We start from the raw sequence: 25,433 nt of genomic DNA, 5'->3' as shown, positions 1-25,433 counted from the left end.
TTAACAAATACCAACATTGTTATAATTACTGTGAGCCCGTTGTGGGGCAGGGATTGTCTCTAACTGATGCCGAATTGTCCATTTCAAGCACTTAGTACAGTGCTCTGCACATAGTCAGCGCTCAATAAATGCTGTTGAATAAACTTCTCTGGGCCTCAGTCATCTCATCTGTCAAATGGGGATGAAGACTGTGAGCCCCACGGGGGCCAACCTGATGACCTGGCATCTCCCCCAGCGCTTAGAACAGTGCTCTGCACACAGTCAGGGCTCAATACATACTGTTGAATGAATGAACGAACTTCTCTGGGCCTCAGTTATCTCATCTATCAAATGGGGTTGAAGCCTGTGAGCCCCACGGGGGCCAACCTGATGACCTGGCATCTCCCCCAGCGCTTAGAACAGTGCTCTGCACACAGTCAGGGCTCAATACATACTGTTGAATGAATGAACGAACTTCTCTGGGCCTCGGTTATCTCATCTATCAAATGGGGTTGAAGCCTGTGAGCCCCACGGGGGCCAACCTAATGACCTGGCATCTCCCCCAGTGCTCTGCGCTTAGTCAGCGCTCAATAAATACTGTTGAATGAATTTCTCTGGGCCTCAGTCGCCTCATCTGTCAAATGGGATGAAGCCTGTGAGCCCCACAGGGGCCAACCTGATGACCTGGCATCTCCCCCCAGTGCTTAGAACAGTGCTTGGCTTATCCACACCATTGGCATTTTGTAAAGAAAAGTGACAGAGGGGGGAGGGGGAGGAGGGAGGCGGGAGGAGGGGGAGGGGGAAGAGAAGGGGGAGGGGGAGGAGGAGGGGGAGAAGGAAGGGGAGGAGGTGAAGGAGGAAGGGGAGGAGAAGGGGGAGGGGGAGGAGGAGGGGGAGAAGGAAGGGGAGGAAGAGGAGGGGGAGGAGGAAGGGGAGGAGGAGGAAGGGGGAGGAGGAAGGGGGGAGGAGGAGGAGGGAGGGGGGAGGAGGAGGAGGGAGAGGGGAAGAGGAGGAAGGAGGGGGGAGGAGGAGGAGGGGGAGGAGGAGGAGGGGGAAGAGGAGGAGGAAGGGGAGGAGGAGGGGGAGGAAGAGGAGGGGGAAGAGGAGGGGGAGGAGAAAGGGGAGGAGGAGAAGGGGGAGGGGGAAGAGGAGGGGGAGGGGGGAGGAGGGGGAGGAGGAGAGAAGAGGGGGAGGGAGGAGGAGGGGGAAGGGAGGAGGAGGGGGAGAGGAAGGAGGAGGGGGACGGAGGAGGAGGGGGACGGAGGAGGGGGAGGGAGGAGGGGAGGGGAGGAGGAGGAGGAGGTGGGAGGGGAGGGGGAGGAGGAGGGAGGAGGGAGGAGGGCGGCCTGACCGCTGCCCTCAGGCCCTGGCGCCGCTGACGTCACGGGCCCCGCCCCCCTCCACAGGGGCCCTGCCCGCCCCTCCCCCCGCCCCTCCCCGCGGCTCCTTGACAGGGAGCGCGAGCGGGAGCCGCCGCCGCCGCCGGCTGAGGGACTGCAGGGCCGCGGCGGACGCCGGTAGGTCGCCCCCGCCGATGGCTGACAGACTCCCGGGGGGGAGGGTCGCTGTAGTCACCGCCCCCCTTGCGCAGAGCCCCCCGCGCCCCCGCCCCCCCCGGCCCGTGCCCCAACCGCCCTCGGCCTGGGGCCCTCTCCGCCTCCCAGAAGCCTTTGCGCGAGGACTGCTGCTCCCTCTCCCTCCTCAGCGGGCCCAGACCGGTCCTGGGGGGGGGCACAGCCCAGGCCCCCAAACTCGCCCTCTTCCCCCCTGCCAAGCCCTACTGAGAGCTCACCTCCTCCGGGAGGCCTGCCCACACTGAACTTCCCCTTTGCCCTCTGCTCCCCCTTCACCTCCCCTCAGCTAAGCCCCCTTTCCCTCCTCTCCCTCCCTCTCCCTTCCCCTCAGCCCTCTGCTCATTTGGATAGATTTTTATGACCCTATTTATTTTGTTCATGAGGTGTCCATCCCCTTCATTCTGTTGATCGTCATTATGTTGTTTTGGGCCGTCTGACTCCCCCGACGAGACTGTGAGCCCGTCGTGGGGCAGGGACGGTCTCTCTCGGTTGCCCAATTGTCCGTTCCGAGCGCTTAGTCCAGTGCCCTGCACAGAGTAATTGCTCAATAAATATTACTGAAGGAATGACGTGGCTCAGTGGAAAGAGCACAGGCTTGGGAGTCAGAGATCATGGGTTCGAATCCCGGCTCGGCCACTTGTCAGCTGGGTGACTGTGGGCAAGTCACTTCACTTCTCTGGGCCTCAGTGACCTCGTCTGTAAAATGGGGATGAAGACTGTGAGCCCCACGTGGGACCACCTGATTCCCCTGTGTCTACCCCAGCGCTTAGAACAGTGCTTGGCACATAGTAAGCGCTTAACAAATACCAACATCATTATTATTATTATTATTATGAATGGATGAAGGAAGGGAGGATGGGGCTGGGCCTCGGTGGGCGCCAAGTGGCGTGGCATTAGCAGCCTAGGCGTCGCCAAAGCCAGAGGGGAGGGTTTTTTGGTTGTTAATTAGGACGGTTGTCCAGACTTGGAACATTCTGGTGCCTGGGAACAACCTTAAGATGGTGAAGGTAAACATGCACAGCTCAGAGAACGCCTAAGGTTAAGAATAATGGCATTTGTTAAGCGCTTAGTATGTGCCAAGCACTGTCCTAAGCACTGGAGGGGATACAAGGTGATGAGGTTGTCCCAGGTGGGGCTCACAATCTTCACCCCCATTTTACAGAGGAGAGACCTGAGGCACAGAAAATTCAAGTGACTTGCCCAAAGTCACCCAGCTGACAAGTGGCGGAGCTGGAATTTGAACCCATGACCTCTGACTCCCAAGCCCAGGCTCTTTCCACCGAGCCACGCTGCTTCTCCGGATCTCATTTATTTCCCCTCTCCCTCCTGCTTCTCAGACTCGAAGTTGGATCGAGTTAGACGGCTTTGAGAAGGAGAATGATTGAGCCGAACGTTTTAAGTGCTGTGTTCCGTGGAGCATGTGATCAGGGGATCCCAGAGCACTTAACAAATATTATCTTATCCGGCCAACATGGCTCTGAGGTGGGGAAGTCGCAGATATCGTTAGCGTCGTTCAGTTAGAGAAACTGAATGAGAAGAGCTGTAGCTGTCCAAGGTCACTCAGTTAAGGTAGTGTCGTCCCAGAGGTCAGGCTCCTTTAACTCACAATTCTTGCATTTTGTGTGTGTTTATTTTTAATTCGTAATCTTAAAGTCAAACAGATGTCTTTTGTTTGGCCGTTACATTTGCTTGTAGTGTTTTTCTTCGGGGGTAAGGAGGTGGCTGCTACTCCTAGCTGGTTGTCACCAGACCCCCTTTGGAAAGTAATGACAGCTGTGTCCTGGGGCGGTTTGTAGGAGGGAGGAGTGTGTGTGTGTGTGTGTCCTTGCATTCCGGTGTAAGATGGCACCGGCTTTGGGCTGCAGGGGAATTCAGAGGACCTGGGTTTTAATCCTAGCTGCCTGCTGTGTGATCTCAGACATCCCAGCTCAGCCACTTGTCAACTGTGTGACTGTGGGCAAGTCACTAAACTTCTCTGGGCCTAAATTCCCTCATCTGTAAAATGGGGATTAACTGTGAGCCTCACGTGGGACAACTTGATTACCCTGTATCTACCTCAGCGCTTAGAACAGTGCTCTGCACATAGTAAGCGCTTAACAAATACCAGCATTATTATTATTATTTTTAAGTCACTTCACTTCTCTGTGCCTCAGGTCCCTCATCTGCAGAATGGGGATTCACAACCCCTCTCCCTCCTACTTTGCCTGTGAGCCCATGTGGGACCTGATGATCTTGTATCTACCACAGCGCTTAGTACGGTGCTTGGCACATAGTAAGCACTCAACAAATACCCTGATTATCCTTACCGTTGTTATTTTCAAGTGGATCCATCAAGCAGTAGTAGTGTATATTGAGTGCCAGCTGCACTTGGGAGAGCAAAACAGAAAAGGAAAACACACATTTCCTGCCCCCCAGAGAGTTTGCAATCCAGGATGGGGAGACAGAAAGACAAAAATGAGCTATGAAGAGTGGGACTAGTAAGGAGAAAGAGCATATAACAGATCGCAGCTGCCCTGGGCACCTCTGAATGTCTCTTCCCTATCCCAGCGGAGTGGAATGAGCCCTGCCACATGCTTTATTGCTGCCATCCTGCTCCTCCAAAGACTTGTCTCCATCCTATGCCACTTTGGAAGACTTTTTCCCTTAGCAATTTCTGAGTTATAGATGAACAAAGCCAGTCTCGAATTCTCAATTTAGAAGCAAGCAGAACAATAACCCTGTCTGCCATTACCTCAGAGTTTCATCTTTTATATTGGGGCTAAAACCAAGTTTGGAAAACCCTGCCCATAGGGACTGATCTCTGGAGTCACCAAAGGGTTTTAGAGATTGACTTTGTTTTGTTTATGATTAAAACTGCTTAAAGGCAGGGGCGGGATTAGAGATTTACTTAAAGAAACACAGGAATGTACGTATGACTTGGGTCATACACATTCTATTTGATCTAGGGGAAGGAGGTGGTTTGAGGTCTCCCCAGAATCCCCCCATCAGCAATAAGTGAGGTAATTAGTCCATGCTCCGGTTAAGCACAAGCAGTTGCTTATGCCTTGGAACTTTAAAGACCAAGTCACGCAACCAATAGTCATCTTGACTATTTATTGGCTGATTTGTTCAACTCTGGGGAAATAGCTTGCGCAGTGATTAAAAAAAAAAATGGCCCCATTCAATTTTAGGGGCACAGTGGGCCGGGGAGCAGTTTTAACGGGTCCTGGAGATTCACCATGTCCTTCTCTCCGAAGCTCAGGGGCTCTCTGAGGGGCTGTGGGTCTCCGCAGACAGAGGGGTTCATCTGGAATGGGGTCAGATTGAATTGATGTGGTGACAGCCAAGCAAAGACTTTGGAGTGAAAATAATTGAATACATGACCTCCTGGAGATCTTCTCTGATTAATTTCACCTCCCCTGCTCCCTCCTCACAGTCACTTTGGTGCTTCCACCTTATGTCCCCGCTCAGTCGATCAGTGGTAATTATTGAGCGCTTACTCTGGGCAGAACACTGTACTAAGCACTTGAGAGAGTACCGTAGCACAATTTAACAGAGTTGGTAGATACGTTCCCTGCCCAAGAAAGACATTAAATAAATAAATTACATATATGGACATAAGTGCTGCGGGGCCGAGGGATCAAATCCAACTGCAAGGGTGACGAAGAAGGAAGTGGGAGAAGAAATGAGGGTTTAGTCAGGGAAGACTTCTTGGAGAAGATGTGCCTTCAATAAAGATTTGAAGTTGGAAAGAGTGATTATCTGTCAGATATGAAGAGGGTGGATGTTCCAGGTCAGAGAAAGGACACGGGCAAGGGGTTGGCAGCGAGATAGATGAGATCAAGGTACAGTGAGTACGTTGTCATTAGAGGAGCGCAGTATGTGGGCTGGGTTGTAGTGAGAGCGCGGCAAGGAGAGGTAGGAGGGGGCAAAGGGGTTCCTCCCACCCCCCATGCCCCCTCACCCCACAGTAGCACTTAGGGACTAAACTCTGTTTATTCTCCCTACCTGTAATTTACTTTAGTGTCTCCCTTGCTAGGTTGGAAGCCCCTTCAGGGCAGGAATGTGTCCTCCTACTTTATTGTACGCTCCCTAGCACTTAGTACAGTGCTGTGCACTAGGGAAATGCTCAGTAAGTACTACTGATTGATTGGGGTGCTAGTAAAGGGCTTTTCTAACTTTACTAATCGATCAGTGGTATTTATTGAGCGCTTACTGTGTGCCGAGCACTGCGCTAAGCACACTGGTGAGAGTACAATGAAACAGAGTTGGAGGACACATCCCCCTCCCACAGTGAGCTTACAGTTTAGAGGGATTGTATCCCTTGTTCTTTAGGGGACTGGGCTAGAAATGATATATTTAGAAGATTAGGTTAGCCCAACTGCTGTGTACTCTTTCATTTTAAGAGAGCACCTCGAGAAGGATCGGGGAGACAAGCAGGATTCTCTGTTGAGGGCTTGCGGTGGGGATCCTCCTTGCCTCCAGCTGAGTTGATTTTTCCCAAGATCTTACTACAGTGCTCTGCACACAATAAGTGCTTAATAAATAAGATTGAATGAATGGATCTGCCCTGCCAGACCGTTCATCAGCTTCTCCTTCCTCTGGCTTCCCAGGGCCACCCTTGGTAGGAATCTGGTTTCTCCACTCTGGCTTTTTGGAGCATGGGAGGGACTCCCCCTTCTTCAATAAGAGGATGGAGCATCAATGCAGACTTGGAGGGATATGGGGCGTTTCAGCGCGGGACCATTCGGGGTCCAAAATACATAGTGGAAAGGGGAGGTGGAGAGTGTATGAGGAAGCTTTTTTCCCCTCTTCATAGCCGACAGATGATCGTTCTCCCCTCCTTCAAAGCTTTATGGAAGGCAGGTCTCCTCCAAGAGGCCTTACATGACTTGGAGAAGCAGTGTGGCTTAGTGGAAAGAGCCCAGGCTTGGGAGTCAGAAGTCGTGGGTTCTAATCCCAGCTCTGCCACTTATCAACTGTTTGACTTTTGGGCAAGTCACTTAACTTCTCTGTGCCTCAGTTACCTCATTTGTAAAATGGGGATTGAGTCTGTGAGCCCCAAGAGGGACAAACTGAATACCTTGTATCTACCCTAGCACTTGGAACAGTGCCTGGCACATAGCGCCTAACAAATGCCATTATTATTATTATTATAAAGCCCCCATTTCCTCTTCTCCCACTCCCTTCTGCATCACCCTGCACTTGGATTTGCTCCCTTTATTCACTCCTCCCTCAGCCCCACAACACTTATGTTCAAATCCGGGATGGATTTATTTATATTAATGTCTGTGTCCCCTGTAGACTGTGAGGTCCTTGCGGGCAGGAGACATATTTACCAACTCTGCCTATCTTGTACTCCCCCAAGCACTTAGTAAAGTGCTCTGCCCAGAGTAAATGCTCAATAAATACAGTTGAGCGATTGATATTGGAAGGGGGAACCGGGGAGTGTGTGAGGAAGCTTTTCTGTTTCTGCTGATTGCCCCTCTGCGGCCTTCTCACTGTCCAGGCTGGACCCGTTTCATCTGGCTGAAACCTGAGTGTGTCACCCTGATTTACTCCCTTTATTCACCCCCAACCCCACAGCACTTATGCATATATCCATAATTTCCTTGTTTATGTTAAGATCTGTCCCCCTCTCTAGACTGTAAGCTCCTTGTGGGCAGGGAATGTCTGTTGTTAAAACATACTCTCCCAAATGCTTAGTAGCGTGCTCTGCACACAATAAGTGCTCAGTAAATACCATTGATTGAGCGCATGTGTGTGTGTGTATATGTGTGTGTGTATGTAGGACATGTAGGAGTCCTGTTTGCTACATTACTCCGGTGTAGAGAAATCTAAATTATCATCCTCAGTTTCCACTTATTATGAAGAGCACTGTTTCTGCAGGGTGGAAAGAGAGAAAAGCATGAGAAAGAGGTTCAGACAGTAGGGAAAGCTGGAACAGTGCCATTTTTTAAGCTCTGTACTCCCTCCCTCAGGGTTCATCTGCTCCAACTTCAGAGGATGACTCCCAAATAAGGCCCTCGGAGGGATCATGTCTCCTAAGTGCATTGTGCTGTACTTTCCCAATTGCTCAGGATAGTGCTCTGCACACAGTAAGCACTTAATAAATCCCACTGATGGATCGATTGACTGATGGCCCGCCTGCCGTATCACACTTCCTCTTGTCTGCAGGGCATCTCCACATGGTTTTCCTGCCGGCATCCTAAGGTCAAGATGTCTAAAACCGAACTCCTCACCTTCCCCAACAAGATCCACTCCGGCACCTGCCCTTGCCACCCCAGTGACTACACTTCCATCCTCCCTGTCCCCGAAGCCCTCACCCTCGATATGAACCATTTCTCCTTACTCTCTTAAATCACGTTCAGTCCTTCCCCACATTTCCCAGATCATCTGCTTCCTCTCCATTCAGTAGCCATTAGAGAAGCATTCCATTCCATTAGAGAAGCAGCGTTGCTCAGTGGAAAGAGCCCGGGCTTGGGAGTCAGAGGTCATGGGTTCGAATCCCAGCTCTGCCACCTGTCATCTGTGTGACTGTGGGCAAGTCACAACTTCTCTGTGCTTCAATTACCTCATCTGTAAAATGGGGATTAAGACTGTGAGCCTCATGTGGGACAACCTGATTACCCTGTATCTACCCCAGCTCTTAGAACAGTGCTCTGCACATAGTAAGCACTTAACAAATACCAACATTATCATTATTATTATTATTAGCCACCATCCCAATCCAGGTGCTCATCACATTCCTGCTAGGCTACTGTGGCCTCTTCACTGGCCTCTGGGCTTCCAGCCTTTCCCCCCGTAATAATGATAATAATAATGACATTTGTTAAGCACTTACTGTAGCAAGCACTGTACTAAGCGCTCGGTTAGATACAAGATCATCAGGCCCCACATGGGGCTCACAGTCAGAGGGAGAATGGGTTTTGAATCCCCATTTTGCAGATGACGAAACGGAGGCACAGAGAAGTGAAGTGACTTGCCCAAGGTCACACAGCAGGGAAGGGGCGGAGCCAGGATGAGAACCTAGGTCCTCTGACTCAGGAGGTCTGTGCTGTCTCCACTAGGCCATGCTGTTTCTGTAGTCCACACTTTAGTGGACATCTCTTCATCTGTCCACCCTTCAAGAACCTGCCATGATTCCCCGGTGCTCTACATCAAGCCAAGACTCCTATTCATTGCCTCTAAGTCCCTCCCTCAGTTCTGTCTTAATCAATCAGTAGTATTTATTGAGCGCTTCCTATGTTCAGAGGACTGTACTAAGCGCTTGGGCGAGCACAGTTCAACAGAGTTAGCAGAACGTTCCCTGCTCACGACAAACTCATAGTCTAGAAGGGATCCCACTGATTTGTTCACTCACTTCTTCCCCACCAAACTGCTGCTGGCCCCTTTGTTTTTCCCAAGTTCACTTGTGCACTGTGTCTTGTTTTTCTTAATTTGGGTTTTTTATGGTTTGGGTCAAGCACTTATGTGCCAAACACTGTACTAAGTACTGGGGTAGGTCCAAGCTGATCAGGTTGGACATAGTCTATGTCCCACATTCATTCATTCAATAGTATTTATTGAGCGCCTACTATGTGCAAAGCACTGTACTAAGTGCTTGGAATGTACAATTGGGCAACAGATAGAGACCATCCCTACCCAGTGATGGGCTCACAGTCTAATTGGGGGAAACAGGCGGCAGAGCAAAACAGAATGAAATGAAAACAAGACAACATTATCACGATAAATAGAATCAAGGGGATATACACCTCATTAACAAAATAAATAGGGAATAAATAATAGAAATAATACAAATGAGCACAGTGAGGGGAAGGGGGGAGGGGGAGGAGCAGAAGATGGGGTGGGGAGGGGAGGGGGAGCAGAGGGAAAGGGGGCTTAGCTGAGGGGAGGGGAAGGGGGAGGAGCAGAGAGTAGAGGGGGAGCAGAGGGAAAAGGGGAGCTCAGTCTGGGAAGGCCTCTTGGAGGAGGTGAGTTCTCAGTAGGGCTTTGAAGAGGGGAAAGAGAGTTAGTTTGGCAGAGGTGAGGAGGGAGGGCATTCCGGGACTGTGGGAAGACGTGGGCTAGAGGTCGGCGGGATAGGCGTGAACGAGGGACGGTGAGGTGGTGGGCAGTAGAAAGAGAGAAGGGAGGTGAGGTAGGAGGGGGCAAGGGGATGGAGAGCCTCAAAGCCGAGAGTGAGGAGTTTCTGTTTTGTTCGGAAGTTGATAGGTAACCACTGGAGGCTTTTAAGGAGGGGAGTGACATGCCCAGAGGGTTTCTGTAGAAAGATGATCAGGGCAGCAGAATGAAGAATAGACTGGAGCGGGGAGAGACAGGAGGAAGGGTGATTAGAGAGAAGGCTGACACAATAATCCAGCCGGGATATTATGAGAGCTGTCTCACAGTCTTTATCCCCATTTTACAGTTGAAGTGATTTAGGCCCACAGAAGTCAAGTGACTTGCCTGAGGCTACAAACCAGACAAGTGGCGGGGGTGGTATTAGAACCCCGGTCCTAATGACTTCCTGTCCCGTGCTCTATCCACTAGGTTAAGCTGCTCGTTCTCTGTCTTGGTGACCTCCAACCCCTTGCTCGTGCCCTTCATCCCACCTGGAATTTCTTCCTCCTTGGAATCCGACAGATCACGGCTCTCCTTGTCTCCAAAATCTTGTGTGAATTCCCACTTCCTCCAGGAGGCTTTTGCCAGTTGGTTTTCTTTGCCTTTAAAGCATTTAATCACCATGACGCCCTCCTACCTCACCTCGCTGCTCTCGTACTACAATTCAGCCTGCACATTCTGCTCCTCTAATGCCAACCTGAACCTCGATCTCATCTATCTTACCCACATCCTGCCTCTGGCCTGGAATGGCCTCCCTCCTCCTATCTGACAGGCAGTTACTCTCCCCTCATTCATAGCCTTATCAAAAGCACATCTCCAAGAGGCCCTGACTAAGCCCTCCTTTCCTCTTCTCCCAGTCCCTTCTGCGTCGCCCTGACTTGCTCCCTTTACCTATCCCTCACTCCCAGCCCCACAGCACTGTGTGCATACGTGTAATTTTATTTATATTAATGTATGTCTCTCCCTCTAAACTAAACTCATTGTGGGCAGGGAATGTATCTATCATATTGTTATATCAAACTCTCCCAAGTGCTTAGTCCTGAGCTCTGCACACAGTAAGCGCTTAGTAAACATGATTTACTGACTTACGTCTTATCCTCCCAACCACACCTCAGCCCATATATACAGTTCCCGCCACCTGTAGCCCTCTGGAATATTGTCGATTTCCGTACCCTGCTATTTAAACACTTCCTCCTCCTACCTGGAAAGCCGCGTGGTCTAGCAGGAAGAGCACTGAGAGACAGAAGACCCAGGTTCTAATCCCAGCTTGCCTGCTCTCTGACCTTGTGCAAGTCTCTTCACTTCTCTGCGGCTCCATTCCCTCATCTGCAGAATGGGGATTCAATATGTAAATTCTTCCCTCCTACTCAGACTTCGAGCCCCATCAATTAGTTGCATTATCGAGTTTTATACTGTAGGCAGAGACTGTATTAAGTGCTCGGGAGAGTACAATATGAAGAGTTGGTAGACCCGTTCCATGCCCACAGTGAACTTCCAGTCTGGAGGAGGAGATGGACATTAATATAAATAAGTTATGGATATGTACATAAATGCTTTGGGGCTGAGGGAGGGATGAATAGAAGGTAGAAATCTAAGTGCAAGGAAGACACAGAAAGGAGTGGGAGAAAAGGAAATGAAGGCTTAGTTGGGGAAAGCCTATTGGAGGAGACGTGCTTTTAATAATGCTTTGGAGGTGGAGAGTGATTGTCTGATGGATATGAAAAGGGAAGGTGTACCAGACCGGAGGCAGGTCGTGGGCGAGAGGAAGGCAGTGAGATAGGTGGGATCGAGGTACAGTGAGTAGGTTGGCATTGGAGGAACGAAGGGTGCCGGCTGGGTTGTAATTGAAAACCAGGGAGGTGAGGTAGGACTGTAAGCTCGATGTGGGCAGGGAATGTGTCTGTTTATTGTTATATTGTACTCTCCCAAGTGCTTAGTTCAGTGCTTTGCACACAATAAGCGCTCAATAAATACGATTGAATAAATGAATGAATGAGGGACCTGATCTTGTGGGACCTAATTGACCAGTATCTATCCCGGTACAGTGCTTGACACGTAGTAAGCGCATAATGTTCATTCACTGACTCGTATTGCATTCAGCTGTGTTTATTGAGCGCTTCCTGTGTGCAGAGCACTTTACTAAGCACTTGGGAGAGTACAATCCAACAATAAACAGTGACATTTCCTGCCCACAATAAGCTCATAGTCTAGAGTAATAATAACAAAATAACGAATTAAGTACCACAGTTATTAAATTTATGTGGCACCTGGCACTACCATTAGAGTCTGTGCCCCTTGAGGGCTGGGATGGTGTCTTCTTTCTGTGTTAGTGCCCTCCCCAGTGCTTAGTACAGTGCTGTGCGCACAGTAGGTGCTCAAAAATTCCTGTTGGTTGGTTGATATCCCAGGGTTTTCTGAGGGCATAAGAGCTGCTTCATAGTGTCAGATCTAGTGTCAGCACAGGCCTGGGAACTCGGACTTTCATACGTTTAACACAAAAAGCCAGCAGCTCCTCTTGGGTGCCTGAGTCCACGTTTCTCTTTGTTAACTCCATTATCTTTGGCAGCAGAGAGAAAAAACTGTCAGCACATCATCTAAAAACTCCAATTTATTCCATAATGTCAGCCTCCTCCTTTGCCAAACCCTTTATCAGTGCAGTTCCCCGGGAAATATTAAGGAACCCGCCCTTCCAGACCAGAGATCATTTGTCAGTTTTGCAGGGCTGTCGCTGTGATTTTATTTTTTATTTTTAGTTTCCACCCATAAGCTGACTAGGTCACACTGTGGTAAATAGAATCCGTCCCTGCCCAAGGAGATGGATTGAGAAGCTGCGTGGTCTAATGGAAAGAGCACGGGCCTGGGAGTCAGAGGACCTTGGTTCTGATCCCAGCTCTGCCAGCTGTCTCCTCTGTGACCTTGGGCAAGTGACTTCTCTCTGCCTCAGTTCCCTCAACTGCCAAAAGGGGACTTAATCGTATTTACTGAGCACTTACTGTGTGCAGTGCACTGTGCTAAGCACTTGGGAAAGTACAATATAACAGAATTGGTAGACACGTTCTCTGACCACCTGTTCTTCCTTCTACTCAGACTGTGGGCTTCATGTGGGTTCAGATGATCTTATATCTACCCCAGGGCTAAGTGTAGTGCTTGACACATAGTAAGCGCTTAACAAATACCACAATTATTAAATTTTGTGATGTCTGGCACCACCATTAGACTGTGCACTCCTTGAGGGCAGGGAGGGTGTCTTTTACCTCTGTTTTGCCCTCCCTGTGGCTTAGTATAGTGTTCTGCTCACAGTAAGTGCTCAAAATCTCTTGTTAATTGGTTGGCTGATATCCCAAAGCTTACTGGGAGCATAAGAGCTGCTTCATGATATCACAACTAACATCAACACAGGCCTGGAAACCCGGACTTCGTGGGTTTAACACAAAAAGCCAGCAGTCCCTCTTGAGTGCTTGAGGCCACGTTTTTCTTTTATCAACTCCATTATCTTTGGCAGCAGAGAGAAAAAACTGTCAGTACATCATCTAAAAACTCCAATTTACTCCATAATGTCAGCCTCCTCCTTTGCCAAATGCTTTATCAGAACAGTTCCCCAGGAAATATTGTTAAGGAACCCATCCTTCTGAATAATAGATCTTTGTCAGTTTTACAGGGCTGTTGCTGTGATTTATTATTATTATTATTATTATTTATTTATTTTTTCCAGTTTCCACCTAAGCTGACTAGATCACACTGTGGTAATTAGAATCCATTCCTGCCCAAGAAGGCAGATTGAGAAGCAGTATGGCCTAGTGGAAAGAGCCCGGGCCTAGGAATCAGAGGACCTGGGTTCTAATCCCAGCTCCATCACCTTTCTGCCTTGTGACTTTGGGCAAGTCAGTTCACTTTTCCGGGCCTCAGTTACCTCATCTGTAAAATGGGGATTAAGACTGTGAGCCCCAGATGGGACGTGGACTGTGGCCAACCTGATTAGCTTGTATCTACTCCAGCGCTTCGTAGAGTGCCTGGCACATAGTAAGCACTTAACAAATACCATTAAAAAAAAAAATGAAGCCAGGCTGGGAAACTTGGGCTTTCTTTGCTGTTCTGTTTGTCACTTCTGGATTTACTGTGCCGTAGAAGCTTAACCATTCCAGGCAAGACAAGTACCAGAGTGTGATTTTTTTCCTCAACTCTGGGTGCTGTGAACATCACTGACAGTGTTTAATTTGCGATCAAATTAAATTGACCGAACAGATAGATTAATGAGCATGTCTAGGCTTGTTTTGAACCTCACAATTTGCAGTTGAGCCCCAAAGGGAGGAGGAGATGGAGTTCACCCGTGGAACAGCCCTTAGAAGTCTATTTTCACCGGTCACAAGCCAACAAAGAGGAGTGACCCAGGGCTCTTGAGTTTAGAGGATTCCCCGGAATTGATGTGATTTCTAGGGCGTCATCTATTAATTGATGTGAAAGTACCTGGGCTAAATTAAAGCATTGTAGTCATTCAGGTTCTTGTAATTTCATAATGTCATTTTAGAACTGATAGTAGAGGATGGGAGCTTCTGTAATCGGCATGTAATTAATCCGTGAGACATAATCCTTGGCACCAGGTTTCTGCTGCTTTTTTTGTGGTATTTGTTAACTGTAGAATGATAATTATTAATTAGAGAAGCAGCGAGGCTCAGTAGAAAGAGCCCGGGCTTGGGAGTCAGAGGTCATGGGTTCAAATACTGGCTCTGCCACTTGTCAGCTGTGTGACTGTGGGCAAGTCACTTCACTTCTCTGTGCCTCAGTGACCTCATCTGTAAAAGGGGGATGAAGACTATGAGCCTCACGTGGGACAACCTGATTACCCTGTATCTACCCCAGCGCTTAGAACAGTGCTCTGCACATAGTAAGCTCTTAACAAATACCAACACTATAATTATTGTGGGTTTTTGTTAAGTGCTTACTGTGTGCCAGACACTGTACTGAGTGCTGGAGTAGGTGCAAGCTAATCAGGTTGGACACAGTCCCTGTCTCACATGGGGCTCACAGTCTTAAACCCCACTTTTCAGATGAGGTAACTGAGGCCCAGAGAAGTGAAGTGACTTTGCTGAAGGGGGAAGGAATTCCAAGGTTGAGGTCTGGATTAATCAGGGACTGATTGTCTGGAGGAGGGGATATTTTAGCAGGACTTTGATGGAGACTCATTGTGGGCAGGGAATATGTCTATTATGTTGTTCTGTCATATTTGCCCAAGTGCTTCGTACAGTGCTCTGTACACAGTAAGCGCTCAATAAATGCGATTGATTGGGAATGAACGTGGGTGTTCCAGGCAGGAGAAAGACCGAGCAGTTTGGTGGAGGCAAGGAGAGGCCTGAATGTTCTTGTCTGTCTGTCTCCCCCGATTAGACTGTAAGCCCGTCAAAGGGCAGGGACTGTCTCTGTTACCGATTTGTGCGCTCCAAGCGCTTAGTACAGTGCTCTGCACATTATAAGCGCTCAATAAATACTATTGAATGAATGAATGGGAATCACTTTGCATGGTAAGGGAGACCCGGAGTGAAGCGGGGGTGTCAGGGTAACGGGGGAGGGACTATCCTGGAAGAAGATAGCCCAGAGCTGAGAGAGACCCTTGAAGCTGATGGATGGTGTTTTTTTATTAAGCGCTTACTATGTATCAAGCACTGTTCTAATCGCTTGTTAGCTATATGACCTAGTCTGCCGGTTGTCTGCTGTGTGACCTTGGGCAAGTCACTTCACTTCTCTAGCCCTCTGATGAGATTTTACCTCATCTATAAAATGGGGATTAAGACCATGAGCCCTATGTGGGATAGGGAACGTGTCCCCCCGATTAACTTGTATCTAGCCCAGGACTTAGTTCAGGTGCCTGGCACGTAGTAGGCACTTAACCGATGCCATAACAACAACAAAAAATGGTGCCGGAGAAGTAGATTCAAGTGAATTAGGTTGGACACAGTCCCTGACCCGTATGGGGCTCATAGTCTAAGTAGGAAGGAGAACAGGAGAGCTGAAGCGCAGAGAAGTTAAGTGACTTCCCCAAGGTCACAGAGCAAGCATTTGGTAGAACCGGAATTAGAACCCAGGGCCTCCGACTCCCAGGTTCGGGCTCAGTCCACTAGTCAGTGACTCAGTCTTTCATTTATGGGTGAAGAAATGGGTAACCCTGAGAGACTTGGGGAAGAGGGACATGGGTGTGCTCTCCTGGGTGTTCTAACAAGATGATACGAGCAGAGGGAAGATTGACTGAACAAGGGAGAGGCTAGGGGCAGGGAGAGCAAAAAACAGGCTGGTGCAAGAGTCCAGTCAGGAGGTGATGAGAGTGATCAGAGGGGAAGGAAATAAGGGGTGGATCCATGAAATGTTAGAGAGGGAGAGCTAGTGAGACTTAGAGCCAGAGGGGACGATTCATTCAAAATAATTGTTATTATTCTTATTATTAGTCATGCTATTCGTAAAGCACTTACTGTGTGCCAGGCCCTGTACGAAGTGCCATTGTAGATGTGAGATTTGGCCCCACGGCCTCCTCCAGTTATCGCCCCATCTCCCTCCTACCCTTCCATCTCAAAGTCCTGGAGCGAGTCATCTATACTCGCTGCCTCGAATTCCTCTCCTGCAATTCTCTCTCAAACTCCATCCAATCTGGCTTCCGCCCCCTCCCTCCACTGAAACCACCCTCTTAAAGGTCACCAATGACTTCTTTCTTGACAAATCCAACAGCTCCTATTCCATCCTAATCCTCCTCGACCTCTCAGCTGCCTCTGACACTGTGGACCATCCCCTTCTCCTCAACACGGTATCCAATTTTGGCTTCACTGACTCTGTCCTCTCTTAGTTCTCCTTTTATCTCTCTGGCTGTTCATTCTCAGTCTCCTTCATGGGCTCCTCCTCCCCCTCCCTTCACCTAACTGTAGGGGTTCCTCAAGGGTCAGTTCTTGGTCACTTTCTATTCTCCGTCTACACTCACTCCATCGATGAACTCATTCACTCCCACGGCTTCAACTATCAACTATACACGGATGACACCCAAATCTATATCTCCTCTCCTGTTCTCTCCCTCCCTCCCTCCAGGCTCTCATCTCCTCCCGCCTTCAGGACATCTCTACTTGGATGTCCTCCCGCCACCTAAAACTCAACATGTCCAAGGCAGAGCTCCTTCTCTTCCCTCCCAAACCCTGTCCGCTCCCTGACTTTCCCTTCGCTGTGGATGGCACAACCATCCTTCCCATCTCACAAGTCCACAACCTTGGTGTCATCCTTGACTCCGCCCTCTCATTCACCCCACATATCCAGTCTGTCACCGATGCCTGCCAGTCTCACCTTCACAGCATCGTCAAGATCCGCCCTTTCCTCTCCATCCAGACCGCTACCACGTTAGTATAATTACTCATCCTATCCCGACTGGATTACTGCATCAGCATCCTTTCTGATCTCCAACCTTCCTGTCTCTCCCCACTTCAGTCTATACTTCACTCTGCTGCCCGGATTATCTTTCTACAGAAACGCTCTAGGCATGTCACCCCCCTCCTCAAATATCTCCGGTGGTTGCCTAACAACCTCCGTATCAAGCAAAAACTCTTCACTCTCGGCTTCAAAGCTCCCCATCACCTTGCTCCCTCCTACCTCACCTCCCTTTTCTCGTTCTACAGCCCAGCCCACATACTCCGCTCCTCTGGTGCTAACCTTCTCGCTATGCCTCGTTCTAGCCCCGTCCCATCATTGACCCTGGTCCACATCCTACCTCTGGCCTGGAATGCCCTCCCTCCTCAAGCCCGCCAAACAACCACACTTCCCCGCTTCAAAGCCCTACTGAAGGCTCACCTCCTCCAAGAGGCCTTCCCAGACTAAGCCCCCCTTTTCCTCAGATACCCCTCTCTGTTACCCTGACTCACTCCCTTTGCTCTACCCCCGGACCCCGCTGCACTTGTGTATATATATACATATCTATAATTCTGTTTATATTGATGCCTGTTTACTTGTTTTGTTGTCTGTCCCCCCCTTTCTAGACTGTGAACCCAGTGTGGACAGGAATTGTCTGTCTTTATTGCTGAATTGTACTTTCCAAGCACTTAGTACACAGTAAGCACTCAATAAATACGACTGAATGAATAAGAAAATCAGTCCAGACACAGTTCCCCATTCCACACAGCTTTCACAATTGAAAGGGGAGAGAGAAAGCAGGTATTTAATCTCTTTCAAATGAGGAAACTGAGACACAGAGAAGTGAAGCGACTTGTCCAGGGTCACACAGCAGAGTGGCAGAGGTGAGATTAGAACCCAGGCCCTCTGACTCCCAGGCCTGTACTCTTTCTCCCAGACCACAGTTCTGGCTACGGGAGCCAACGTTGCTGCTGCGGCCGCTGCCTTTCTGATTGCCTGGCACACTGAAGCCAGGCTTCCGCCTCCGCCCCGGGCAGGGGCTGATGCCACAGAGGGACCGAGTCCGCTCCCTGGGCAACCCAACCCCCTCTGCCCTGTGGGCCCTGGCCCAGCCAGCTCAGCTCGGTGCCAACCACCCTCTCCCCCATCTCTGCTCCCAGAGCAGCCCAGCCCCCGCAGCCCTTCAGGCCTTGGTTTAGCCATCTTACCTTGGCACGGCCCACCCCCACCCCGCCTCCATTCCCGAGGCATTCCAGCCCCCACTGCCCAGCGGGTCCTGGTCCAGCCAGCCCCGCTTGGCATTTCCTCCCCACCCGTTCCCCTTCCGTGAGCAAGCACCCAGTTTGAGACGGTTGAGACCGGTCAGGTGACTCAGTGCCTCGTTCCCAACTGTGCTGCCAGACTCATCCCTGCCCACCGCTGCCACTGGTGACGTGGGCATCTGACTTGGCATTTGACCAGGCAGAAAGTAGCCTGCTGGACACTCTGCTTCTTTAGTCTTTCAAAATCCTGCACTCCCGTGTGCGCGCGCACACACGGCTTAAGAGCTGGTTCTCTGGGGGGACGTGCAACTGGGAGTCCTTCCAGGGAACAGTCCTGCAGCCTCCTCAGCTGCCCCTTCCTCCCCCTCTTCTCTTCCCTTCTTCTTTCCCCCTCTGCTCTCCCGCCTTTCCCTCCCACACACCCTCCCTCCAGGGGACTGGTGGGAAAAACTTTGCCCTTGTTAAAGATTCCTCTCTGGTATTGAGATCGTTGGCCTCAGGCAAACGAACAATTGTGGCCACGCCAGACCAGCCCAGCCGGCCGGGTGACATCTGCCATCTCCCCAAAGCCCTTCCACCCAGATGCACGTTCGGTTCTCAGGGAAACAGATTTGCAGAAAGCCAGAGAGCTGGAAAACCAAACCACAAGTAGTCAAACGTGGACAGCTCTTCAGGGAAAATGTCAGAAAGGGAAATTCACGCCACAGAATTGCCTCCTTTCATCCCTCAGTTCAGATCAGCGACCCCCCATGGAAATCTGTGCCCCTGGGTGGCAGCGAGCATCCTGGAGGCTTGGGCCGGGCCGGACCCCACCTCAGGGACCCTTCCCCAGCCCTCCGGAAGCCAGCGGTTGTGGGCTAGGACCGTTCAGATGGATTAGCGTGACCGATCGGGAACCTGTGCCGGGATTGAAAGCCCAGAATGTTCAATGACCTCATGGGTTGTTTATTTCATTATTTTTGGGGTGCATTGGCATGTAGGTTTTGAGATCAGAGGGGGAAGGGGAAACAAGGCCTTGGAGAAGAGGGGGAAGGTGGGTAGGACAATGAACAAGGTGATAGGTGGAAGACTTTAGTGAGGGCGAAGGTGCAGTAGGGGCGAGGGTGTTTATCGGGGGGAAGGTAAGATCCACTTCCAGTCTATCCTGCCCTGGTTGGCTTCCCTGTGGCTTATTCCTTTCCCTTAACCTCGTCCTATTTGTCCTGAGATAAAAAGAATGAGGGGGTCGGGTCGACTCTGGGGACCCTGGACGCTGTTTAGACGAAGCAGCATGGCCTAGTGGATAGAGCACAGTTCTGGGAGTCAGGAGAACTTGGGTTCTAATCCCGGCTCCGCCCCTTGTCTGCTGTGTGACCTTGGCCAAGTCGCTTTACTTCTCTGGGCCTCAGTTACCTCATCTGTAAAATGGGGATTAAGACTGTGAGCCCCACATGGGACAGGGACTGCGCCCAACCTGATAACCTTGTATCTGCCCCAGCACTTACTACTGCTTGGCACGTAGTAAGCACATAACAAATACCATCATTATTAATTACTTTTATCCCTCCCCTACCGCCAGTCCTGGAGGAAGGAGGAAGGTGGGGTCAAAGATGAGGTTACTCCAAATGAGCTTTTCTTGTCTATGATGGGTTGGCATCTCAGGGAGTTGGCATCCCTTGCCTGGGAGGGCAGGGGGTGCTACAGTTTGTCCAGGTGGTGTTGGACTGTGGGCAGTTTATGGTCCCACAATTCAGCCTGGGCCCCAGGAGTGAAGTCTGGATTACAGTGCTGGGCAAAAATCCAATCCATCAATCGGTGGTTTGTATTGAGTACCTGCTGTGGGCAAAGCACTGTACTAAGTGCTTGGGAAAATTAGGTGCTTACCACGTGCGAAGCACTGTACTAAGCACTGGGGAAGATATGTGATAGTTGTATTGGGTGCAGTCCCTGTCCCACTTCTTCACTCCGCTGCCCGGCTCATCTTCCTGCAGAAACGATCTGGGCATGTCACTCCCCTTCTTAAACAACTCCAGTGGTTGCCTATCGACCTCTGCTCCAAACAAAAACTCCTCACTCTAGGCTTCAAGGCTCTCCATCACCTTGCCCCTTCCTACCTCTCCTCCCTTCTCTCTCTCTACCGCTCACCCCGCACGCTCCGCTCCTCCGCCGCCCACCTCCTCACCGTCCCTCGGTCTCGCCTATCCCGCCGTCGACCCCCGGGTCACGTCCTCCCGCGGTCCCGGAACGCCCTCCCTCCTCACCTCCGCCAAACCGCTTCTCTTTCCCTCTTCAAAACCCTACTTAAAAATCACCTCCTCCAAGAGGCGTTCCCAGACTGAGCTCCTCTTCCCCCTCTACTCCCTCTGCCATCCCCCCTTTACCTCTCCGCAGCTAAAGCCTCATTTTCCCCTTTTCCCTCTGCTCCTCCACCTCTCCCTTCCCATCCCCACAGCACTGTACTCGTCCGCTCAACTGTATATATTTTCGTTACCCTATTTATTTTGTTAATGAATTGTACATCGCCTCGATTCTATTTAGTTGCCATTGTTTTTACGAGATGTTCTTCCCCTTGACGCTGTTTAGTGCCATTGTTCTCGTCTGTCCGTCTCCCCCGATTAGACCGTAAGCCCGTCAAACGGCAGGGACTGTCTCTATCTTTTGCCGACTTGTTCATCCCAAGCGCTTAGTACAGTGCTCTGCACATAGTAAGCGCTCAATAAATACTATTGAATGAATGAACTTGTACATATCTGTAATTTATATTAATGTCTGTGTCCCCATTTAGACCGTAAACTCACTGTGGACAGGGATTGGGTCTGTTTATTGTTACATTGTGCTCTCTGAAGTGCTTAATGCAGGGCCTAGTACCATGCTCTGGGGGCCCAGGATGCTGTTTAGATGAAGCAGCTTGTCCTAGTGGATAGAACAGGGGCCTGGGAGTCAGAAGGATCTGGGTTCTAATCCTGGCTCCGCCACTTGTCTGTGTGACCATGGCCTCAGTGCTCAAGCACTCAAGAAATTATGAGTGAATGAATGAATGAATAAATGAACATGGGGCTTGCAGTCTAATAGGAGAAAGTAGGATTTACTTCCCAGTTTACAGATGAGGAAATTGAGGCACAGAGAAGTTAAATGACTTGCTCAAGGTCACACAGCAGTCAGGTGGCACAGCCGACATGTTTTGGAACTGGGATTAGAGGCTAAACCCTCTGACTCACCAGCCCGTGGTCTTTCCACTAGGCTAACCTGCTTCTCAGCAAAAAGCAGCCTCATTAGCCCCCGGGGAATTTACACTCCTTTTACCTCAGGCAGGTTTGATAAAGCCAGGAGACCTTGTGCTCTCCCCTCTGCCACACCAACAATCATCAACCTGAGTTTTCTTTTTGATGTGTTTGGTCACCTGAGTTCTTCAGACTCCTATCCAGTGATCACTGCCCCCCCAAAGGCAGCATTCTCCCTCTCTCTCCCTCCGTCCTTCCCTCCCTCTCTATCCGCCTGGGAGCTCTGAGGCGCTGAAAGCCGGGAAGATCGGTTGACAGTTGGCCCTGGCAGATAAAGTGGGATTTTGCTTCACAAGTCAAATGTTCCATTTCGGGGAGGCCTGCAAAGGGACAATGTGCAGCTAAGGGTTTCATGCTGTAATCATCTTTCCTTGAGCGTCTCTAGCAGTTTTACTTTCCGAAGCACTTGGGCATCAGTGGCCTCGCAACGTCTTTGTGAAGTAGGGCGAGGGCCAGCTTTTCGGTCGTGTGCCAGGGCGGACTGTGTGTGGGGTGTTGAGGGGGTGGGACGAAAGGGGACTTGGGGGAGGGAGGAGGAGAGGAAGAAGCGGGAGAGGAAAGGGAAGGGAAGGGGAGAAGTAGGAGGGGGAAAGGGAGGAGAAGAGTGACAGAGGAAAGAGGGCATGAGCCCTCCTGCTGGTCTCCGCTACCGCTCCGAGCAGCAGCCGGCTCAGTGAAAAGAGCACGGGTTTAGGAGTCACAAGTCATGGGTTCTAATCCCGGCTCCGTCACCTTCGCGGTGCCTCAGTGACCTCATTTGAAAATGGGGATTAAGACTGTGAGCCTCACGTGGGACAACCTGATTACCCTGTATCTACCCCAGAGCTTAGAACAGTGCTTGGCACATAGTAAGTGCTTAACAAATGCCAACATTATTATTATTATTATTATTATTAGTATTACGATGCTCAGCCTGGACAAACCAGCTGAGCCTGGGACATTGAGTTGGGACAGTGGTGGCTGTGGTGGGCCTTTTTTGTTGTTTTTTTAATGGTATTGGTTAAGTGCTTACTATGTGCCAGGCACTGTACTAAGTGCTTTAAGCTTGTTGTGGGGAGGGAATGTGTCTGTTTATTATTATATTGAATGCTTCATTCATTCAATAGTATTTATTGAGTGCTTACTATGTGCAAAGCACTGTTGTAAGCGCTTGGAATATCCAATTCGGCAACAGATAGAGACAATCCCTGCCAAGCACACCGTCATCTGCACACTGTCAGTGCTCAGTAAATATGATCGAATGGGTGGAAACAAGTTAATCAGGTTGGACACAGTCCAAGTCCCACAAGGGGCTCACAGTCTTAATCTCCATTTTACAGAGGAGGTGTGGTATTTGTTAAGCACTTACTGTGTGCCGGGCACTGTACTAAGCCCTGGGGTAGAAACGAGGTAATCAGGTTGGACACATTCCCTGTCCCACAAGGGGGTCACAGTCCTAATCTCCGGTTTACAGAGGCGGTAACTGAGGCTCAGAAAAGTGAAGCGACTTGCCCAAGGTCACACATCAGAAAGTGAAGCAACTTGCCCAAGGTCACACATCAGACAGTTGACAGAGCCAGGACTAGAACCCAGGTCTGGGCTCTGGGCTTGGAGCCAGGGATGCAGCTGAGCCGTGTGGGGTTTATACAGCCACCGCCCGTGGCGGCAGAGCCCCAAACCAGCCTGGGCCACCACCCAGCTTGGCAGGGGAGGGTGATGGGGATGGAGGTCTCCATGCCGCTCCGATTGATCTGCCAGGACCAATTGAGGTGCCCTGTTCTTGGCAGCAAGAAATTGGCAGTGCAGTCCCCAGGCTCCTGCCTAGGGGCGAGGGCCCTGTGCCAGTCCATTGCCCCTTCCTCCTCCCCCTTTCCTCCGGGAATCTCATCTCAGCAGGAAGTTGGGGAGAGCAGGCAGGCTTGAGCATGGAACGAAAGGAACCTTTTTCTGTCCGGATGTGCCTGCCCAGCTCAAAAAGCTGGGAGAGGAGAGAGTGATCCCGGGAGAGGGCTGTTCAACTTTTTATTGAGCACTTAATATGTGCAGAGCACTGTACTAAGTGCTTGGAAGAGTACAGTACAGCAGAGTTGGCAGACACGTTCCCTGCCCATATATATATTGTTGTTCATTCATTCATTCTATAGTACTTATTGAGCGCTTACTATGTGCAGAGCACTGTACTAAGCACAATGTACAAATCGGTAACAGAGACAGTCCCTGCCCTTTGATGGGCTTACAGTCTAATCGGGGAGACGGACAGACAAGAACAATGGCAGTAAATAGAATCAAGATAGCATTAAATAGAATCAAGATAGCATTAAATAGAATCAAGATAAATACTCTCTCGAGCACTTAGTTCAGTGCTCTGCACACAGTCTTCTTCAAATGCCGCCAAGTCATTTCCGACCCACAGCGACTCCATGAACGCACCCTCTTCAGAACATCCCATCTTCTGTCATAAAGTCATTCTGATGTGTGTATCTTTAGAGTTTTCATGGTAAAGATACGGAAGAAAGCGGTTTTCTCTTGGCTTCTTCCACACAGTAAAAACTTGAGTCTCTGCCACTGTCTTTAATCATCTGCCTCTGACTCTTCCCCATGCCACTGCTGCCCAGCACAGGTGAATCGACTTGGTCTGAAGCTTCGGCTGAGACCTTTCCATTCTGGGTAGCCCTATATGGCGTAGCACAAATGCTCAATAAATACGATTGATGGATGGATTGTTTTTTTTACAGTCTAGAGGACGAGTTTACAAATGTCCCAAGTTGGGAGAGGGGAGGAAGAAAAGGTGTCCAGGTTCAGGAAGGCGCATATCCCAGGGGACCTGAACCCCCAAGGAGTTGTCACGGAGGGAGGGAGGGAAACACTGGGGTTTCAGGGTTGAGGTGTCCCAGGAAAGAATAATAATAATTTTGGTATTTGTGGTACTATGTGCCAGGCCCTGTTAGAAGTGCTGGAGACTTAGCGGGGCCTCCTTTTTTCTCTCTCCTCAAGCCGTTTTCTTCTTCCATCCCTTTTTCTTATCTGATTTCTTCCAGAGCCTTCCTCCTTTAGAACCAAGCCCCAGAAACAGGTTATTTTTGTAAATAATGTGGAGGCTTTTGGTTTCCTCTCATCCATGCGATTCTCTCCAATCCGAAGGACCAGATGGAGAGACAGAACGGCAGGCGAGAGGCTGGAACGGGGGAGGCGGGGTGCTGGGGGGGGGCAGCAGCTGGGGCGGAGGAGGGGGTGGGAGGGGAGAGAGAGCATTCTGTGGGGTTGGTGGAGGTGTGTGTCTCTTGGTTTGGGGTCAACAGAAAGTGTCTGAGGGCCACAAGTGACCCAGGGCCAGGGGCTCGTCCTCAGCAGGGGAAGAGTCTGTAAGCTGGTGGTGGGCAGGGAATGTGTCGGTTTACTGTTGTACTGTACTCTCCCAAGCGCTTAGTACAGTGCTCTGCACACAGTAAATGCTCAATAAATACAATTGAATGGATATGGGAGAGTACAGAACAACAGTAGAGGGGTTTTTTTTTTCCCCAATGGTATTTGAACACTTACTATGTGCCAGGCACTGAAGTATGTGCTGGGTAGATACAAGGTTGGACACAGTCCATGTCCCACATGGCACTCACAGTCTTAGTCCCCCTTTTATAGATGAGGGAACTAAGACCCAGAGAAGTGAAGTGGTTTGCCCAAAGACACGCAGCAGACAATTAGCGGAGCCAGGTTTAGAACCCACTTTGACTCCCAGGCCCAGGCTCTAGCCACTGGGGATCTGGGAAGGTCTTTCTGGGGAAGGGGCTAGAGAGTGTCACTGGTGCCCGGCTATGTTCTAGTACAGGCCTGACTTTGGGGGACGAGGCGGGCTTATGCAGCGGAGCCCACCCTTCCTCTTCATATCGGACAGACAATAACTCTCCCCACCCTTCAAAGCCTTTTTGAAG

At 50.2% G+C, this 25,433-nt stretch overlaps 1 protein-coding gene across 1 annotated transcript in view; it reads left to right on the top strand.

The window, feature by feature from the left end:
* The first annotated feature begins 1,409 nt into the window (after positions 1–1,409).
* Positions 1,410–25,433, top strand: part of CDIP1 (cell death inducing p53 target 1) — a 34,670-nt gene continuing 10,646 nt past the window's right edge. Inside the window, exon 1 of the mRNA XM_029058278.2 lies at positions 1,410–1,496. The gene's annotated coding sequence lies outside the window, so the exon portion shown is untranslated. The remainder of the gene's footprint in view (positions 1,497–25,433) is intronic.

This window comes from Ornithorhynchus anatinus, chromosome 2 (assembly GCF_004115215.2).
Source record: "Ornithorhynchus anatinus isolate Pmale09 chromosome 2, mOrnAna1.pri.v4, whole genome shotgun sequence".
Lineage (NCBI taxonomy): Eukaryota > Metazoa > Chordata > Mammalia > Monotremata > Ornithorhynchidae > Ornithorhynchus > Ornithorhynchus anatinus.
Note: the sequence above shows the minus strand (reverse complement) of the source record. Positions and strands in the feature narration are given on the sequence as shown.